The following is a 21,900-nucleotide window of genomic DNA, read 5'->3' on the forward strand; positions in this document are numbered from 1 at the left end:
CACCGAACATTCTTTTGGCTGCCTCGCACAGCCAACATTCCTTTGAGGATGCGTGCGCAACTGGTGACGGCGATGGACGCGTTACAAACACAATTAAAGTATAGCTAAATGTTATAATGAGAAGGTATCCCTCTCCTTATTTGTTCAGCATTTGCTCTAGCTGTTGCTGTAGCTTTATCACCACCTAGTGGTTTAACTTCAGTAAAGCATTTTTTTCTGGACATTTAAATAAGTTTTCATAGAATCATCATATTTTAAAGAACGTTACTTTTTTGTTCTAAGAAAAAATATTTTTAGTTAAAATGTACTTTTTTGACCTTGTGTAAGTGTCACTTTATTTGCCCTTGTGGGATTGGCACTTTCTATAGTGCTGTTAGAGTTATCAACCAAACAGTCGGACTAATGGAATAGTTGCATCCTGATACGTTCCAAGTCAAAATAAACAGCTTAAAGAGACACTCAAGTCAAAATTAAACTTTCATGATACAGATAGAGATGCAATTTTAAAAAACTTTCCAATTAACTTATATTAACAAAATATGCAGTCTTTTTATATTTACACTTTTTGAGTCACCAGCTCCTACTGAGCATGTGCAAGAATTCACAGAATATACATATGTGCATTTGTGATAGGCTGATGGCTGTCACATGGTACGTGTATGCATTTGTGATTGGCTGATGGCTGTCATATGATACAGGTATGGAAATAGACATAACTTTGAAATCTGTCAGAAACAAATCTTAAAATTTTCTCCTAAGCAGCTTAAAACTTCTCTAAATATCCAATGATTATTTTGGAACATATTGGATAAAATATACCAGCTATTGGCACATTCATAAAAATAAATCATTCATTTTGAACTGTGTTTACTGACCATTCAAATTTGTTTTCCAAAAAAGAGGTACATTTCCTGAACAAATAAAACACTTGATTATCAAATCTGAACAAATATTAAAATATAATATTAAAATGTAATATTTAAACATGTAAATGTTACATTCAAATATTCCATTTTACATTTGATATGTGAATGATACACAATGAATGTTACATTCATTCTATAAAAAATATTCAAATGGCAGAATGAATGTTAAGGAGACTGTAAAACATCTAAAGTTATATATTGTGACAATATATAAAAAAGGAAAATACAAAAATAAAATACTTATAAATTATCTGTGCCTGTGTCTTTAAATCCATGTCATTAAATTTCCATGTGATAGCAGGAACTTGCTTCATAAACGATTTATTAAATACTAGTCCTAAAGCCCGTTCACACGGGCCATTTTTTGCAGTACAGTGGCCCCACCCCTTGCGCTCTCTCCCTCCCCCTCTCTTTTGCTCTCTCTCTCCTCCCTCTCTTTTGCTCTCTCTCTCCCCCTTTCTTTTGAGCTTTCTCTCTCCCCCCTCTCTTTTGAGCTCTAGTTAGTTATAGTAGGTGGCGCAAAACAAGTTGCTATTCCCAATGTGTCTTACTGTAAATATGTGTGATAATATGTGGGCTCAATATATGTTAATGTTTTGATGAGTCCTAATTTTATATTCTCTTTTGGAAAAAATGGATGTCGAAACTATTTAAGAAAGAAATATGATCCTTTATTTGATTATGGTAAATTTACCCAATAGTAGTGATGCTAAAAGTATAGTTAAACAAAAATTATTACAATTCCTTCAAAGTTTAAAAAATGACACCGGTGTCTCTATGTATAAAAATGTACATAATATATAAAAAATAAATTAAATTAAAATAATAACGTTGAAATCTTATAATTTATACAGTTTTGGGTTTATCACAAGTTGTAATTTCTAACAGAATGTTTGTAGATACAATTTTATAGTGGATAAAACAATAGTTGCTGTATAGTTCATATAGGATACTTTGTTTCAAGTTCAGCTATGCAATTGAGATCTTATCTTAGGCAACTATATATCAAATGTAGAGGTATGTTGGTGCGATTTTTATCACACTATAATATAAGTATACAAATTAGTACCTTGAAGTGTATCTGTTTGATATCACTTTTGTGAGATAATTGCGGTTAAATAAACGCCGCTATGCCAGTGTTTTGATTAAGTTTCAAGATCAAGCTGGTAGCAGTTCTATATGAGCTGCTGGTGGTTAAATAAATGCCTCTTTGGTTTCCTCTTATTAGGTGGGCTTATCTGTTTGCTGCTAGAAAATTCACTTTTATAAGTGTTTGGGTAGTTGTCGTGGCCGCTCAGTTACCTTATCCTTTGTCGGTCAGTGACCGATCGCGCTCTTAAGGGTTTCTTGGTGGGATCTTCGTTGCGGTTAAGTGCTAACCGTTTGCTGATGTTTTTTAAGTATCTCCGGTTTTTCTATTCTGTGGCTTGTCTGTCGGTCAGTGACCGATCACGATGGTATGGTTGTTGGATAACCTCCTGATGTGGAATTTTTGCGTGCCTTTCCGGTCTGTTGTTCCCAGGTTTCTTAGATGTCGGTCAGTGACCAATCTGGGTGCTGAAATGTGGTTGTTGGGATAAGTAGAAAGTTTGTAGGATAAGTAGAAAAAGAATTTCTAGTTATCAATGTGATCTTTGCGGTTAAATATATGCCGCTCAGTGGGAACTTGAATATTTCAACTGGGTATAGCTGGTATTCACTTTGTCTTCTCAAATCCTGTGCAGGTGTGCTCTGGTATCTCTTTTGAGCTCTCCCCCCCTCTCTTTTGCTCTCTCTCTCTCTCCCCCTCTCTTTTGAGCTCTCTCTCCCCCTCTCTTTTGCGCTCTCTCTCTCCCCCCTCTCTTTTGCGCTCTCTCCCCCCTCTCTTTTGCTCTCTCTCTCCCCCTCTCTTTTGAGCTCTCTCTCTCCTCCCTCTCTTTTGAGCTCTCTCTCCCCCCCTCTTTTGCGCTCTCTCTCCCCCCTCCCTTTTGCGCTCACTCTCTCCCCCCTCTCTTTTGCGCTCTCTCTCCCCCCTCTCTTTTGCACTCTCTCCCTCTCTATTTTGCGCTCTCTCTCTCCCCTCTCTTTTGTGCTCTCTATCTCCCCATCTCTTTTGTGCTCTCTCTCTCTCCCCCATCTCTTTTGCGCTCTCTCCCCCGCTCTCTCTCTCCCTTCTCTTTTGTGCTCTCTCTCCCCCTCTCTTTTGTGCTCTCTCTCTCCCCTCTCTTTTGCGCTCTCTCTCCCCCTCTCTTTTGCACTCTCTCTCCCCCTCTCTTTTGAGCTCTCTCTCCACCCCTCTCTTTTGCGCTCTCTCCCCCCTCTATTTTGCTCTCTCTCTCCCCCCTCTCTTTTGCGCTCTTCCCCCTTCTCTTTTGCGCTCTCTCTCTCCCCCCTCTTTTGCGCTCTCTCTTCCCCCTCTCTTTTACACTCTCTCTCCCCCCTCTCTTTTGCGCTCTCTCCCCCCTCTTTTTTGCGCTCTCTCTCCCCCCCTCTCTTTTGCTTTCTCTCCCCCCTCTCTCTCCCCCCTCTCTTTCTCTCTTTCCTACTCTCTCTCTCCCCCTCTCTCTCTCTCTCTCTCCCCCCTACTCTCTCTCTCTCCCCTCTCTCTCTCCCCTCTCTCCCCCCACCCTCTCTCTTCCCCTCTCTCTCCCCCTCTCTATCTTTCTCCCCTCTCTATCTCTCCCCCCTCTCTTTTGCGCTCTCTCTTCCCCTCTCTTTTGCGCTCTCTCTCCCCCCTCCTCTCCCCCTCCTCTCCCCCCTCTCTTTTGCGCTCTCCCCCCTCTCTTTTGCGCTCTCTCTCCCCCCTCTCTTTTGCGCTCTCTCTCCACCCCTCTCTTTTGCGCTCTCTCCCCCCTCTCTTTTGCACTCTCTCTTCCCCCCTCTCTTTTGTGTTCTCTCTCCCCCTCTCTTTTGCGCTCTCTCTCCCCCCTCTCTTTTGCGTTCTCTCTCCCCCCTCTCTTTTGCGCTCTCTCTCCCCCTCTCTTTTGCGCTCTCTCACCCCTCTCTTTTACTCTCTCTCTCTCCCCCCTCTCTCTCTCCCCCTCTCTCTCTCCCCCCTCTCTTCCCCCCTCTTTCTCCTTCCCTCTCTCTCTCACTCTCTCCCCCCTCTCTCTCTCTCCCCCCTCTCTCTTTCTCTCCCCTCCTCTCTCTCTCTCCCCCTCTCTCTCCCCCGCTCTCTCTCCCCTCTCTCCCCCTCTCACTCTCCCCTCTCTCCCCCTCTCTCTCCCTCTCTCTCCCTCTCTCTCCCCCTCTCTCTCTCCCCCTCTCTCTCTCCACCCCTCTCTCTCCCCCCTCTCCCCCCCCTCTCTTTCTCCCCCTCTCTCTCCCCCTCTCTATCTCTCTCCCCTCTATCGCGCGACCGTGCCCGGCCACGCCCCTTCATGCCTGACCATGCCCCCTTAATGACCACCCATGCCCAACCACGCCCCCTTACTGCCCACCACGCCCCGCTCACGTCCGGTCATGCCCACTTCTGCCACAGATCAGCTAGGGACTCAAAGGCCAGGTGTGTTTGTCCTTGTGCTGTCTCTACTGCGCATGACAGCTTCGGACAAACACACTTGTCCTTTTATTATATAGGATGTCACGAGGAGGAGCTTACTGAGGTTTTTAAGCAAGTTTCTGCAATCCAAAGAAATTCTTATTTAGTCTAATACGTAGAGCTTTTTGTAGCTCCTGGAAGTTGGAGTACCCTGTTAGAAGAATTGTGTCAGAAATATATAATTTTTATATATGATTTTTGTATTCTCTATTTCTTTGAGGACACTGCCTAAGGGATTCGAGATTTACATGGAAATTTAATGACATGGATATAAAGATACAGACACATATCATTTAGAAGTGTTTTATATATATATTGTTTTATATATATTGTCGCAATATATAACTTTATGTTTTACGCTTTTTGCACTTTTTTTTTGTACTTATTTAGTTTATATATTTTTTTGTATTTTGTAAAAGTGTAACTTTTAAGCAAAATAATGTCAAGAAGAATATTTGTTCTATTACTGAAATTAAAGGGATAGTAAAGACCAAAAATGTTATTGTTTAAAAAGACAGATAATCCCTTTATTTACCATTCCCCAGTTTTACATAACTATCACTGTTATATATAAATATACTTTTTACCTCTGTAATTACCTTGTATCTAAGCTTCTGCTGACTGCCTCCTTATCTCAGATCTTTTGACAGACTTGCATTTCAGGCAATTAGTGCTGACTCTTAAATAACTTCACATGCATGAGCACAGTGTTATCTATATGAAACACATGAACTAACGCCCTCTAGCTGTGAAAAGCTGTCAAATGCATTCAGAACAGTTTTCAGACCGGAACTTATTGAGATGCCAGAGCATCCAGCATAAGCTTATAGAGACCGGCTTTATCACTTTACTTAACCACTTTATTTAATTAGTTTATATTGGGGTTCAAAATGGAAAGTGCCAGCAACTTTGTAGAAGAGTTGGGTCGCATACTGGCGAAACACCATGCTTCCTTTACTGAGACCATACGCATTGCCGTTTACGCAAGTGGCCTCTATACATCCCAGCTATCCACTCAGCTGAAACCTGAACCAATAGAAGGTGTAGAGGGTAGCGTTTTGGGGCCCCAGCGCTTACTAAACACCATGAGACACCATGAACAGGACATAGGTGAAATCCATTCACCCATTATGCTTGCCTATAGGGCTGGGAACTTTCTACAAAAAAAAGTCCTTGGCAAAAATATAGCCATAAGACAAGAAGAAGCATGGTCACAAAAAGAACATACTCCTGCAAAATGTTTACTCCCCAGCGCTGGTCACTACATTGAACCACTGTAGTTCAGTTGGGACATTGGCGACCTGTGTTTTGTAAATCTCAACAAGCTAGAGAGACAAATGGAGATACAACTACAAAGAGAATATTCTCCAGAGACTTCTCTGCCGTCAAGCCTGTTGCGCTTACTTACCAGAGCTGGTCACTGCATGGAACCACTGCAGTTTGGTTGGGACACTGGCGACCTGTATGCTGTAATTCTTAACAAGCTGGAGAGACAAGTGGCCACCAAATCCGCTCCGCTACGGGGAACCACTTCTATTCTACTGGGACTTTGGTGACTCACTAGCCATAGCAGGGAGCTGCTGCCTTTCATTAAGGATTGGTGTGGGATAACTGTAAAATACAAAATATAGGGCTTCTTTATGCCCTTAGTCTCAACCTTAACCTGCTGTTACGTTCTTTAGTTTATGTTTGTAGAATGTGCTTCTCCCAGTTTAGATTAGGACTAAAATGTTACAATTGTTTAACTTGTCCTTTTTATTGCACTTATGCTCCCTCTTCTCTCGCCAGACGGTCACCAAACTCAATCTTTATCCCAGTTACAGCAGTGAACCAGAATATGTTAAACCTTAATTGTGCAGTGTTTTTTTTGTTCAGAGGGTTAAGTTTGTGTTGATTTATCTATTGTAAAATATATTTACAACAGCGACTCATGTTATGACAATCCCATCTCTCTCACTGCCCATTTAGAGCATTCTAAACTAAACATGCCTTGTTTGTTAAGATTACAATTCTCATGCTCTATATATACTGCCACTCCGTTTGGTACATAAGCTGATAGTTAAAATTCAATAATAAGATTAAACACTATAGGGGATATTTATCAAAGCGTCAATCTCAGTGCATTCGCCGGCGTCAATTCTCTGACACGGATCCACATATGATGCCCTTATTTAAAAAAAAAAAAAACACATCAAAAACACGGGCGTCAACTACAGCGGGATAAGCATCGGACTGTTGTTAACTAACAATCATCGATGTCGCGGTTACTCAGGTTTCTCCAACATAGGTGTGTCCGGTCCACGGCGTCATCCTTACTTGTGGGATATTCTCTTCCCCAACAGGAAATGGCAAAGAGCCCAGCAAAGCTGGTCACATGATCCCTCCTAGGCTCCGCCTTCCCCAGTCATTCTCTTTGCCGTTGTACAGGCAACATCTCTACGGAGATGGCTTAGAGTTTTTTGGGTGTTTAAATGTAGTTTTTATTCTTCAATCAAGAGTTTGTTATTTTAAAATAGTGCTGGTATGTACTATTTACTCTGAAACAGAAAAGAGATGAAGATTTCTGTTTGTAAGAGGAAAATGATTTTAGCAACCGTTACTAAAATCGATGGCTGTTTCCACACAGGACTGTTGAGAGGAATTAACTTCAGTTGGGGGAAACAGTGAGCAGACTTTTGCTGCTTGAGGTATGACACATTTCTAACAAGACTTGGTAATGCTGGAAGCTGTCATTTTCCCTATGGGATCCGGTAAGCTATTTTTATTAAAATAGAATAAAGGGCTTCACAAGGGCTTTAAAGACTGGTAGACATTTTTCTGGGCTAAAACGATTGATATATAAGCATTTTTAATACTTCATAGTTTTGAGGAGTTATTTTATTCTTGGGAATTATGTAAAATAACCGGCAGGCACTGTATTGAACACCTTTTTCACTGGGGGCCTTCTCTAATCATAGGCAGAGCCTCATTTTCGCGCCTCTATTGCGCAGTTGTTTTTGGGAAGCAAGACATGCAGATGCATGTGTGAGGAGCTCAGATACATAGAAAAAGCTTACTGAAGGCGTCATTTGGTATCGTATTCCCCTTTGGGCTTGGTTGGGTCTCAGCAAAGCAGATACCAGGGACTGTATAGGGGTTAAATATAAAAACGGCTCCGGTTCCGTTATTTTAAGAGTTAAAGCTTTCAAATTTGGTGTGCAATACTTTTAAGGCTTTAAGACAGTGAACAATTCCTTCATACTTTTTCACATTTTCAGTAATAAAGTGTGTTCAGTTTAAAATTTAAAGTGACAGTAACGGTTTTATTTTAAAACGTTTTTTGTACTTTGTTATCAAGTTTATGCCTGTTTAACATGTCTGAACTATCAGATAGACTATGTTCTGTATGTGGGGAAGCCAAGGTTCCTTCTCATTTAAATAGATGTGATTTATGTGACACAAAATTTAGAGAAAATGATGCCCAAGATGATTCCTCAAGTGAGGGGAGTAAGCATGGTACTGCATCATCCCCTCCTTCGTCTACGCCAGTCTTGCCCACACAGGAGGCCCCTAGTACATCTAGTGCGCCAATACTCCTTACTATGCAACAATTAACGGCTGTAATGGATAATTCTATCAAAAACATTTTAGCCAAAATGCCCACTTATCAGCGAAAGCGCGACTGCTCTGTTTTAGAAAATACTGAAGAGCATGAGGACGCTGATGATATTGGTTCTGAAGTGCCCCTACACCAGTCTGAGGGGGCCAGGGAGGTTTTGTCTGAGGGAGAAATTTCAGATTCAGGGAAAATTTCTCAACAAGCTGAACCTGATGTGATTACATTCAAATTTAAATTGGAACATCTCCGCGCTCTGCTTAAGGAGGTGTTATCTACTCTGGATGATTGTGAGAATTTGGTCATTCCAGAGAAATTATGTAAGATGGACAAGTTCCTAGAGGTCCCGGGGCCCCCCGAAGCTTTTCCTATACCCAAGCGGGTGGCGGACATTGTAAACAAAGAATGGGAAAGGCCCGGCATACCTTTTGTCCCTCCCCCTATATTTAAGAAATTGTTTCCTATGGTCGACCCCAGAAAGGACTTATGGCAGACAGTCCCCAAGGTCGAGGGGGCGGTTTCTACTCTAAACAAACGCACTACTATCCCTATAGAAGATAGTTGTGCTTTCAAAGATCCTATGGATAAAAAATTAGAGGGTTTGCTTAAAAAGATGTTTGTTCAGCAAGGTTACCTTCTACAACCAATTTCATGCATGGTTCCTGTCACTACAGCAGCGTGTTTCTGGTTCGATGAACTAGAAAAGTCGCTCAATAAAGATTCTTCTTATGAGGAGATTATGGACAGAATTCATGCTCTCAAATTGGCTAACTCTTTTACTTTAGACGCCACTTTGCAATTGGCTAGATTAGCGGCGAAAAATTCAGGGTTTGCTATTGTGGCGCGCAGAGCGCTTTGGCTAAAATCTTGGTCAGCGGATGCGTCTTCCAAGAACAAATTGCTTAACATACCTTTCAAGGGGAAAACGCTGTTTGGCCCTGACTTGAAAGAGATTATTTCTGATATCACTGGGGGTAAGGGCCACGCCCTTCCTCAGGATAGGTCTTTCAAGGCTAAAAATAAACCAAATTTTCATCCCTTTCGCAGAAACGGACCAGCCCCAAGTGCTACATCCTCTAAGCAAGAGGGTAATACTTCTCAAACCAAGCCAGCCTGGAGGCCAATGCAAGGCTGGAACAAAGGTAAGCAGGCCAAGAAACCTGCCACTGCTACCAAGACAGCATGAGATGTTGGCCCCCGATCCGGGACCGGATCTGGTGGGGGGCAGACTTTCTCTCTTCGCTCAGGCTTGGGCAAGAGATGTTCTGGATCCTTGGGCGCTAGAAATAGTCTCCCAAGGTTATCTTCTGGAATTCAAGGAGCTTCCCCCAAGGGGGAGGTTCCACAGGTCTCAATTGTCTTCAGACCACATAAAAAGACAGGCATTCTTACATTGTGTAGAAGACCTGTTAAAAATGGGAGTGATTCATCCTGTTCCATTAGGAGAACAAGGGATGGGATTCTACTCCAATCTGTTCATAGTTCCCAAAAAAGAGGGAACATTCAGACCAATCTTAGATCTCAAGATCCTAAACAAGTTTTCCATCCAGGAAGGTCAATTCATGACCACGGTGGATTTAAAGGATGCGTATCTACATATTCCTATCCACAAGGAACATCATCGGTTCCTAAGGTTCGCCTTTCTGGACAAGCATTACCAGTTTGTGGCACTTCCATTCGGATTAGCCACTGTTCCAAGAATTTTCACAAAGGTACTGGGGTCCCTTCTAGCGGTGCTACGACCAAGGGGCATTGCAGTAGTACCTTACTTGGACGACATACTGATTCAAGCGTCGTCCCTACCACAAGCAAAGGCTCATACGGACATTGTCCTGGCCTTTCTCAGATCTCACGGGTGGAAAGTGAACGTAGAAAAAAGTTCTCTATCTCCGTCAACAAGAGTTCCCTTCCTGGGAACAATAATAGACTCCTTAGAAATGAGGATTTTTCTGACAGAGGCCAGAAAATCAAAACTTCTAAGCTCTTGTCAAGTACTTCATTCTGTTCCTCTTCCTTCCATAGCGCAGTGCATGGAAGTAATAGGTTTGATGGTCGCGGCAATGGACATAGTTCCTTTTGCGCGAATTCATCTGAGACCATTACAACTGTGCATGCTCAGTCAGTGGAATGGGGATTATACAGACTTGTCTCCGACGATACAAGTAGATCAGAGGACCAGAGATTCACTCCGTTGGTGGCTGACCTTGGACAACCTGTCACAGGAGATGAGCTTCCGCAGACCAGAGTGGGTCATTGTCACGACCGACGCCAGTCTGGTGGGCTGGGGCGCGGTCTGGGAACCCCTGAAAGCTCAGGGTCTTTGGTCTCGGGAAGAATCTCTTCTCCCCATAAATATTCTGGAACTGAGAGCGATATTCAATGCTCTCAAGGCTTGGCCTCAGCTAGCAAAGGCCAAATTCATACGGTTTCAATCAGACAACATGACGACTGTTGCGTATATCAACCATCAGGGGGGAACAAGGAGTTCCCTGGCGATGGAAGAAGTGACCAAAATCATTCAATGGGCGGAGACTCACTCCTGCCACTTGTCTGCAATCCACATCCCAGGAGTGGAAAACTGGGAAGCGGATTTTCTGAGTCGTCAGACATTTCATCCGGGGGAGTGGGAACTCCATCCGGAAATCTTTGCCCAAATTACTCAATTGTGGGGCATTCCAGACATGGATCTGATGGCCTCTCGTCAGAACTTCAAGGTTCCTTGCTACGGGTCCAGATCCAGGGATCCCAAGGCGACTCTAGTAGATGCACTAGTAGCACCTTGGACCTTCAACCTAGCTTATGTATTTCCACCGTTTCCTCTCATCCCCAGGCTGGTAGCCAGGATCAATCAGGAGAGGGCATCGGTGATCTTGATAGCTCCTGCGTGGCCACGCAGGACTTGGTATGCAGACCTGGTGAATATGTCATCGGCTCCACCATGGAAGCTACCTTTGAGACAGGACCTTCTTGTTTAAGGTCCGTTCGAACATCCGAATCTGGCCTCACTCCAACTGACTGCTTGGAGATTGAACGCTTGATTTTATCAAAGCGAGGGTTCTCAGATTCTGTTATCGATACTCTTGTTCAGGCCAGAAAGCCTGTAACTAGAAAAATCTACCATAAAATATGGAAAAAATATATCTGTTGGTGTGAATCTAAAGGATTCCCATGGAACAAGATAAAAATTCCTAAGATTCTATCCTTTCTTCAAGAAGGTTTGGAGAAAGGATTATCTGCAAGTTCTTTGAAGGGACAGATTTCTGCTTTATCTGTTTTACTTCACAAAAAGCTGGCGGCTGTGCCAGATGTTCAAGCTTTTGTTCAGGCTCTGGTTAGAATCAAGCCTGTTTACAAACCTTTGACTCCTCCTTGGAGTCTCAATTTAGTTCTTTCAGTTCTTCAGGGGGTTCCGTTTGAACCCTTACATTCTGTAGATATTAAGTTATTATCTTGGAAAGTTTTGTTTTTGGTTGCAATTTCTTCTGCTAGAAGAGTTTCAGAGTTATCTGCTCTGCAGTGTTCTCCTCCTTATCTGGTGTTCCATGCAGATAAGGTGGTTTTGCGTACTAAACCTGGTTTTCTTCCGAAAGTTGTTTCTAACAAAAACATTAACCAGGAGATAGTCGTGCCTTCTTTGTGTCCGAATCCAGTTTCAAAGAAGGAACGTTTGTTGCACAATTTGGATGTAGTTCGTGCTCTAAAATTCTATTTAGATGCTACAAAGGATTTCAGACAAACATCTTCCTTGTTTGTTGTTTATTCTGGTAAAAGGAGAGGTCAAAAAGCAACTTCTACCTCTCTCTCTTTTTGGCTTAAAAGCATCATCAGATTGGCTTATGAGACTGCCGGACGGCAGCCTCCTGAAAGAATCACAGCTCATTCCACTAGGGCTGTGGCTTCCACATGGGCCTTCAAGAACGAGGCTTCTGTTGATCAGATATGTAAGGCAGCGACTTGGTCTTCACTGCACACTTTTACCAAATTTTACAAATTTGATACTTTTGCTTCTTCTGAGGCTATTTTTGGGAGAAAGGTTTTGGAAACCGTGGTGCCTTCCATCTAGGTGACCTGATTTGCTCCCTCCCATCATCCGTGTCCTAAAGCTTTGGTATTGGTTCCCACAAGTAAGGATGATGCCGTGGACCGGACACACCTATGTTGGAGAAAACAGAATTTATGTTTACCTGATAAATTAATTTCTCCAACGGTGTGTCCGGTCCACGGCCCGCCCTGGTTTTTTAATCAGGTCTGATAATTTATTTTCTTTAACTACAGTCACCACGGTATCATATGATTTCTCCTATGCAAATATTCCTCCTTTACGTCGGTCGAATGACTGGAGAAGGCGGAGCCTAGGAGGGATCATGTGACCAGCTTTGCTGGGCTCTTTGCCATTTCCTGTTGGGGAAGAGAATATCCCACAAGTAAGGATGACGCCGTGGACCGGACACACCGTTGGCGAAAGTAATTTATCAGGTAAACATAAATTCTGTTTTTTCCCAACTTTATTTATACCATTTCATTACTGTCCATAAACAAGTACATTTCTCTAAAGATAATCTTTTATTTTTCATCTGTTAATGTCCAAGAAATAGCTACATTTAAACCTCAACAGACAATAATATCTCATAGAAAGTTATTTTTATATTTATTTCATATACAAAAAAACTGTTATATGATACTTTCACATAAATTAATGAGTATTTGTATTTCAAGAGGACTTTGCACATACTTGTGTGTGTGTGTATGTATATATATATATATATATATATATATATATATATATACAGTATCTCACAAAAGTGAGTACACCACTCACATTTTTGTAAATATTTTATTGTATCTTTTTATGTGACAACACTGAAGAAATGACACTTTGCTACAATGTACAGCCTGTATAACAGTGTAAATTTGCTGATCCCCTCAAAATAACTCAACACACAGTCATTATTGTCTAAACTGTTGGCAACAAAAGTGAGTACATCCCTAAGTGGATATGGCCAAATTGGGCCCAAAGTGTCAATATTTTGTGTGGCCACCATTATTTTCCAGCACTGCCTTAACCCTCTTGGGCATGGAGTTCACCAGAGCTTCAAAGGTTGCCACTGGAGTCCTCTTCCACTCCTCCATGATGACATCACAGAGCTGGTGGATATTAGAGACCTTGCGCTCCCCCACCTTCCGTTTGAGGATACCCCACAGATGCTCAATAGCGTTTAGGTTTGGAGACATGATTGGCCAGTCCATCACCTTTAGCTTCAGCTTCTTTAGCAAGGCAGTGGTCGTCTTGGAGGTGTGTTTGGGGTTGTTATCATGTTGGGATACTGCCCTGCCAGCCAGTCTCCGAAGGGAGGGGATCATGCTCTGCTTCAGTATGTCACAGTATAAGTTGGCATTCATGGTTCCCTCAATGAACTGTAGCTTCCCAGTGCCGGCAGCACTCATGCAGGTCCAGACCATGACACTCCCATCATCATGCTTGACTGTAGGCAAGACACACTTGCCTTTGTACCTCTAACCTGGTTGCCACCACACACGCTTGACACCATCTGAATCAAATACGTTTATCTTGGTCTCATCAGACCACAGGACATGATTCCAGTAATCTATGTCCATAGACTGCTTGTCTTCAGCAAACTGTTTGCTGGCTTTCTTGTGCATCATTTTTAGAAGAGGCTTCCTTCTGGGATGACAGCCATGCAGACCAATTTGATGCAGTGTGCAGTGTATGGTCTGAGCACTGACAGGCTGACCCCCCCACCCCTTCAACATCTGCAGCAATGCTGGCAGCACTCATACGTCTATTTCCCAAATACAACTTCAGGATATAACGCTGAGCATGTGCACTCAACTTCTTGTTTGACCATGGCGAGGCCTGCTCTGAGTGGAACCTGTCCTGTGAAACCGCTGTATGGTCTTGCCCACCGTGCTGCAGCTCAGTTTCAGGGTTTTAACAATATTCTTATAGCCTAAGCCATCTTTATGTAGAGCAACAATTATTTTTTCCGATCCTCAGAGAGTTCTTTGCCATGAAGTGCCATGTTGAACTTCCAATGAGTGTGATAGCGATAACACCAAATTTGATGCACCTGCTCCCCATTCACACCTGAGACCTTGTAACACTAATGAGTCACAAGACACCGGGGAGGGAAAATGGCTAATTGGGCCCAATTTGGACATTTCAACTTAGGGGTGTACTCACTTTTGCTGCCAACGGTTTAGACATTAATGGCTGTGTGTTGAGTTATTTTGAGGGGACAGCAAATTTACACTTTTATACAGGCTGTACACTCACTACTTTACATTGTAGCAAAGTGTAATTTCTTCAATGTTGTCACATAAAAATATATAATAAAATATTTACAAAAATGTGAGGGGTGTACTCACTTTTGTGAGATACTGTATATATATATATATATATATATATATATATATATATATATATATATATATATATATGTGTGTGTGTGTGTGTGTGTGTGCTATGTCAGAAATCTTTTGCAAACATATTTACATGTCCCTAATTTCCTTTCTTTGTTCTAAACAATGTTGTCTTTCATATCTCTGTGTTTATTTATACCACTATATGTATATAGTGTAAATTTATTATTATTCTGTGGAGGAATAATTGTGAATATAGCATGTAATCAGGGTATTATATGTATTTATTTGCAATCAATGGATATATTAAGAGCTGGGACAGTTTTCTCTCTGTACCTAGGAAGGAAAAAAGAGAGGGCGCCACAATAGCGTAATATTGTCTGATATTGTGAGCAAACATATGTAGACAAATGGTGTGCTTACCAGAACTAGAGGCACTGTGCTGTGACCAGTGCGTGATAGCTTGCTAGCACTTAACAGTGGCTAGTACACTGGATGGATAACGTTCCTTGGAGTCTTTGCTGGTGCCCCCTAGGCAACCTTTTTCTTAGTATGGATAATTTCAACTGGAAAATAGAACTTGGTGTGTTGTTGTATGGTATTGGAATACCACAAAGGATAGACAACTTCTTGTAATAAAAAGCTTTATTATATGACGCGTTTCTCAACCCCAACTGGGTCGTTTCCTCAGATAAAAGCGAATAAAAATGGTTACATTTACCGGCATTATATACACATTGTATCATTAAAAACAGGAAGTTGTCATTGGGTGTTTGTCCAATAGGACTGCATTTTCAATTGTAAGAGCCCAGTCTTGGCTATCAGCTGTTACTAATCATGACATAAACATCAATGAATAAAAAATATATATATAAAATTCCCTATATAGAAGATATTAACAAATCGATATACAGATCTTATAGTGTGTAATTTCGTACTTGTGTCTGTGAAGTTGTTACGATCTAACTAGCTGTTGGCATATGGAGAAAAAGGAATACATATAGCAGAATAAATGGACTCCCTTTTGAAAAAGGGGGCTCTTTTACCTTATTGTATATATATTTGTTTTGGTGATATTATTATATCATGTCTGATAATAAGCGTTCTGCAAGCTTGTATCTGTCTGTGGATTGATGTTTTGTGGTGTGTTGGATAACTCTGACCGTGCATATAGAAACAAGTTTTGCATGCAAGGTCATATAAGTGAGTGTATGAATATTCGATAGTGTGTAAAATCAGTGAAAAACCTGAGTATTGGCTCTATTGGTAACCCGCAAGGTTGTAATTTTGTATCAAATATTGAAAGCAATGTTTTAACATTGTATTTCCGAAGAATCATCTTATTTAACTTTTAAGTGTCACTATATTTGGTGTCTGCTTATTATCGGCCCGGTGTGATGAAAGGTTTTTTGTTTAAAAAACTCTGTTGAGTAATATATCTGATAGCTTGATAATATAAACATGAATGGATATATAAACTTTTGTTTGATAGCAAGTTGTCTACTTGTGAGTGATATGAAGGGTATGTGTGTGTGAAAATAAAAAAATGTATTTGGTAATAAATTGTTGGATGTATTTAAGATATATGTTTTTTGTATATAGATATATGTGTTAAACTAAATCTCCACTGTATGGTATAAGTTGTAATGTGAAATTTTGGAGACCAATGGTTGCCTATGGAATCACATTGCATTATGAATGGAAGATAGAAATGATGTTAATAAAAAATAATAAATAATAAAAATAATAATAATCGAAATGTCTGTGATCTATCAATTGAAGGCTGCCAAATCCAAACTGGCATTGAGCCCGTAAGGATACAGTGTCTTCAATCGATAGATCCAATATGTCTCACGTTGTCTGAGTCTATTAAGTCTGTTGTAATCTGAGCTTTTGGGAACGAAGTCGATAGGAATATATTTATAAATATATGGGTTCCCATTATGTTTGGTCAGACAGTGATTGGGTATACTGTGTTTGATTTTATTTTTTTTGGAATTTTTACAGTTGCGATGATGTTCTCCCCATCGGTTTCTCAGCTTCCTGGAGGTGCGGCCTACATATTGGAGGCCGCATATACACTCCATAAGGTAGACTGTGAAAGAGGAATTGCAATTGAAGAAAATAGGGATCTGAAAAGACTCGCCTGTTACAGTGGACTTGAAATTTTTTATGCCTGATCTTATAATTTTGCATGATCCACATCCTGTTTTGCCACATTTGAAAATTCCAAATGTGCCAAATAGACCCCTGTTTTTATTTGAATGGTGTGATATTTTGTTAGTTAATTTGTGTTTAACTTTTTTACTGGGAGCTAGCTGGTTTCTGAGTGTGGGCGCTCTCCTGTATACGATTTTGGGGGTGTCTTTAACTAAATGTTTAAGGACAGGATCTCTTTGTATAATATGCCAATGTTTTTGTAATATGTGTTTGATCTGATTAAAATCTGAATTGTATTGTGTTGTAAAGATGGTTTCTTTTCCAAATATGTTTTCTGTATTGGTGATTTTGCACACCTTTTTTCAAAACAGAGATACCCGTCACTTATAAATGTTGTTTTTTCAGAACTCACCATTAATTATTTTGTGATATCAATCACATTGAATACGTAGGTCTCACGCATCACCAACCACAGCTCACACATCACTGTTACGCTCACAGATCAGATATCTCTTTCGAACACCACACAGCGCCAGTTCACCTTTAAACACGCACAGGCATTTTTTTTTCCTAATTTGCACATACACAATCAGTGCATCACATTCACAGTGGCTTTTGCCTACTAGCTCACCCTTCTCCATCACATTATAAGCACATATCAGATCACTGATACTTGTTCACTTTTTTCTATTAACTAACGTGTTACACTATCCACCACTGGAGTTTATTAATTTATGTACACTGACTTAAAAAATATTTAGTTTTGAAACTGCTAAAACGTCTCATTTTTAACACAAACAGTACTCATAAGACGCCAGGCTAACAGCAGATAATACGAACTCCTCCATCTTATGACAACTCCTCCATTTTATGATAATTGATACATCAGTTTACAAGTCTCTCAAATATAACTATTTATATATCTCTATAGAGCCAATAACACACAACTACATTTCATCCTTTCAGCACTCATACGATACACACACTCAAAAACACCCATTACCTAAACTGAAACTTTTTATATTATATTCCTTTTTGAAACAATTAATTACCAATACAATATGCAGTCCAAGGAAGAAAGAAACTCTAAACGCATGGGTTTCAATCTATCTAAAGAAATTTCTGTTGTGGAAATACTCTCTGAAACCCATGACATCAAACCTATGAGAGACCTCTTCTATTTATTAGAAGAGGAAATTAATAAAGAAAACAGACATTGGTGGGACCTCACCACCCTAGAGAAATATTTAGAAATCAAACATATACCTAGAGGACTTAGATTGCTGAAACATTGCTCATTCAAAGACAATGCTGAAACCATAAAAAGGTGGTATGAAGCTTTGGATGAATGCTCTTTCAGCCTAATTAAAATCCTAATAGACCATAGGAGACAATTGTACAATCAAAGTAGTCTCAATATAGATAAAATCCAAACAGATCTCAAAGTTTATCAACAAAATCCAGAATACAATAAAATAAACAAAGACATCAATGATAGAACTGACAGATATCAAGAAAATCTAGTTAATAATAAAAACAAGAAACTACAAAGAGATCACGAAGATTACATTAATGATTGTGTTTACACATATAACCGTAGAAATGACTCACAAGATAATACAATAAACTATAACAATGATAATCAGAATGATTGGACAAGGGTCCAACATAGGGGCAATAAGACCAATAAACAAAAGGCTCAATTTAACCAATTTGACAGTAACAATCCACATATACAGAGCAATCAATCACACATTCCAAACACATGGTCTCAAAATCGCACACCTTACACTAGTCAAAACAGACCGCAACATAATACTCAAACCAGACCACAACAACACACATACTACAATCAAAGAAATGGATTTCAAAAGAATCAACACCAAACCCATTATAGAAATAACCATTACAGAAACTCTTATCAATCAACACATGTTCAGCAACAACAACTTTACAATCCACACTCCTACCAACACAGCCAAGCACAACAACACAATTTCAACAAACCATTACAATCACAACACATACACCAAATGGGAGAAACTCCTCCAACTTACAAAGATCACCATTATGGAGAACCAAACAACAGCTACCAATATCAACACACAGACCACATTCCATTCAACAAACAACCAATATTAGGTCCTAGACCCAATGGGCCAACTGTATACCAAAACATCACAAAACATACAACACAACATGGTACATTTGAACACCCTAACAGATTCAGAACATTATCTATTGAACACCAAGGGGCCTATGCAGATTCAGAAAGCCCCAGCACCAGCAACAGTTCATCACCTTTTTTAGGGTTGGGCCCCCCAATGAGAACAGAAAGCCCTCAAATAAGATCAGGCAAAAGACCTCACACCTTAGAAAACGAGGTTCAAGAGGCAGAGCCCTTGCCGCCAAGGAAAAGGAATTATCCAGATTAGATCAAGGAATTTTTAATCTTTCCACACACAAATTATCTATTTCAGAAAAAAGAGTATTAAAGCGAGGATTATCCTTTTGTCCACCAAATTCGCCAAAAATGTTTGATATTTTTGTCGATTTAAACAACTTTACACGAAAACTAACCCTACAGAAATATTTTGCAAATAAAAATTTAAGAAACAAACAAATAGAATCCTCTCAAGCACAATTAATTTTAACTGATTCTATGCCCCCTAACAAAAACATAACTTGCATATATTCAGACACTAACGATCTTACCAATCACCTTTTTGATGGCTACATACATATTGATGTTAAAAACAAATCCAATTTTAATCCAACTAATGTAGGGAAAGAATATATAGAGTTATATCAAAATATGGTCTTGGAGGATTTTGAGAAACATTTAAAATCCAAAAAGAAAAAGAACAATTTTTGTCTTTTGAGTTACCAGAGAGCTATCTCTAATCTTAAGAATAATTCCAATATCATCATCCGCGACGCCGATAAAGGCGGCGGAATTGTGATCCAAGACATAACCGATTATATCAAAGAAGCAGACAGAATTCTTGGAGACCCAAACTATTATCAAATTTTAAATGGGGATCCCACTGAAAAATACTTGCGCTCTTACACCGAACTCATAGAAAAAGGAGTGTCTTTAAATATACTAAACAAAAATGAAAAAGATTTTCTAAAAATACAAAATACGGGCATTGCCCACTACTATCATTTACCAAAAATTCACAAAAATAAAACCAATCCTCCAGGACGACCTATTATTGCCGGTATCGGCAATCTCACCTACAATCTGTCATACTTTATAGATCAATATTTACAAAAATACGTAATAACATTACCATCATATATTAGAGACAGTACTCATCTATTACAACATTTACACAACATCAACATTGACAATAGAAATCTCATCTGGATCACTTGCGATGTTAGCTCTTTGTATTCCAACATTTCACACAGTTTAGGTTTAGTTGCCATTTCTCATTATTTAAAAAAAGATATTTTTTTACCCAATTTACAATGTGATTTTATTTTAGAAAGCATTCTTTTCATATTACAACACAATTATTTCATCTATCAAGACAAGTACTATCTTCAAACCAAAGGGACGGCCATGGGGACCAGGTTTGCCCCAAGCTTTGCTAACCTTTTTATGGGTTACTTTGAGGAGAGATACATCTATCCGACAGAGTTTGGGGCAGACCTGGTCTTCTATGGCCGATATATATATGACCTTATCTTCCTATGGGAGGGAAACATCACTAGGGCCAACCAATTCATTGAGCATTTGAACCACAATGACATGGGTTTGGAATTCACGGCAAACATACAAATTCAAAACATTGAATTCTTAGACCTTATATTAAGTATGGACAAATCAATTATCACCTCAAAAACTTTTTTTAAAGATGTTGACAGCAACAGTTTTTTAAATTATCATAGTAACCACCATAAAAACTGGCTAAGTAATGTACCATACAGCCAATTCCGTAGGATACGACGTAACTGTAGTGACTATAACATCTTCTTAGAACAGAGCCAAATACTATACAACAGATTCATAGAAAAAGATTATCCCCCCAGTTTGCTCGACAAGGCTCTAACAAAAGCCAAAAATTTAAATAGAGAGGAGATTCTATCAAACAACAAAATCACCAATACAGAAAACATATTTGGAAAAGAAACCATCTTTACAACACAATACAATTCAGATTTTAATCAGATCAAACACATATTACAAAAACATTGGCATATTATACAAAGAGATCCTGTCCTTAAACATTTAGTTAAAGACACCCCCAAAATCGTATACAGGAGAGCGCCCACACTCAGAAACCAGCTAGCTCCCAGTAAAAAAGTTAAACACAAATTAACTAACAAAATATCAAACCATTCAAATAAAAACAGGGGTCTATTTGGCACATTTGGAATTTTCAAATGTGGCAAAACAGGATGTGGATCATGCAAAATTATAAGATCAGGCATAAAAAATTTCAAGTCCACTGTAACAGGCGAGTCTTTTCAGATCCCTATTTTCTTCAATTGCAATTCCTCTTTCACAGTCTACCTTATGGAGTGTATATGCGGCCTCCAATATGTAGGCCGCACCTCCAGGAAGCTGAGAAACCGATGGGGAGAACATCATCGCAACTGTAAAAATTCCAAAAAAAATAAAATCAAACACAGTATACCCAATCACTGTCTGACCAAACATAATGGGAACCCATATATTTATAATTATATTCCTATCGACTTCGTTCCCAAAAGCTCAGATTACAACAGACTTAATAGACTCAGACAACGTGAGACATATTGGATCTATCGATTGAAGACACTGTATCCTTACGGGCTCAATGCCAGTTTGGATTTGGCAGCCTTCAATTGATAGATCACAGACATTTCGATTATTATTATTTTTATTATTTATTATTTTTTATTAACATCATTTCTATCTTCCATTCATAATGCAATGTGATTCCATAGGCAACCATTGGTCTCCAAAATTTCACATTACAACTTATACCATACAGTGGAGATTTAGTTTAACACATATATCTATATACAAAAAACATATATCTTAAATACATCCAACAATTTATTACCAAATACATTTTTTTATTTTCACACACACATACCCTTCATATCACTCACAAGTAGACAACTTGCTATCAAACAAAAGTTTATATATCCATTCATGTTTATATTATCAAGCTATCAGATATATTACTCAACAGAGTTTTTTAAACAAAAAACCTTTCATCACACCGGGCCGATAATAAGCAGACACCAAATATAGTGACACTTAAAAACAGAATTTATGTTTACCTGATAAATTACTTTCTCCAACGGTGTGTCCGGTC

The sequence above is a fragment of the Bombina bombina genome, chromosome 2 (assembly GCF_027579735.1).
Source record: "Bombina bombina isolate aBomBom1 chromosome 2, aBomBom1.pri, whole genome shotgun sequence".
Lineage (NCBI taxonomy): Eukaryota > Metazoa > Chordata > Amphibia > Anura > Bombinatoridae > Bombina > Bombina bombina.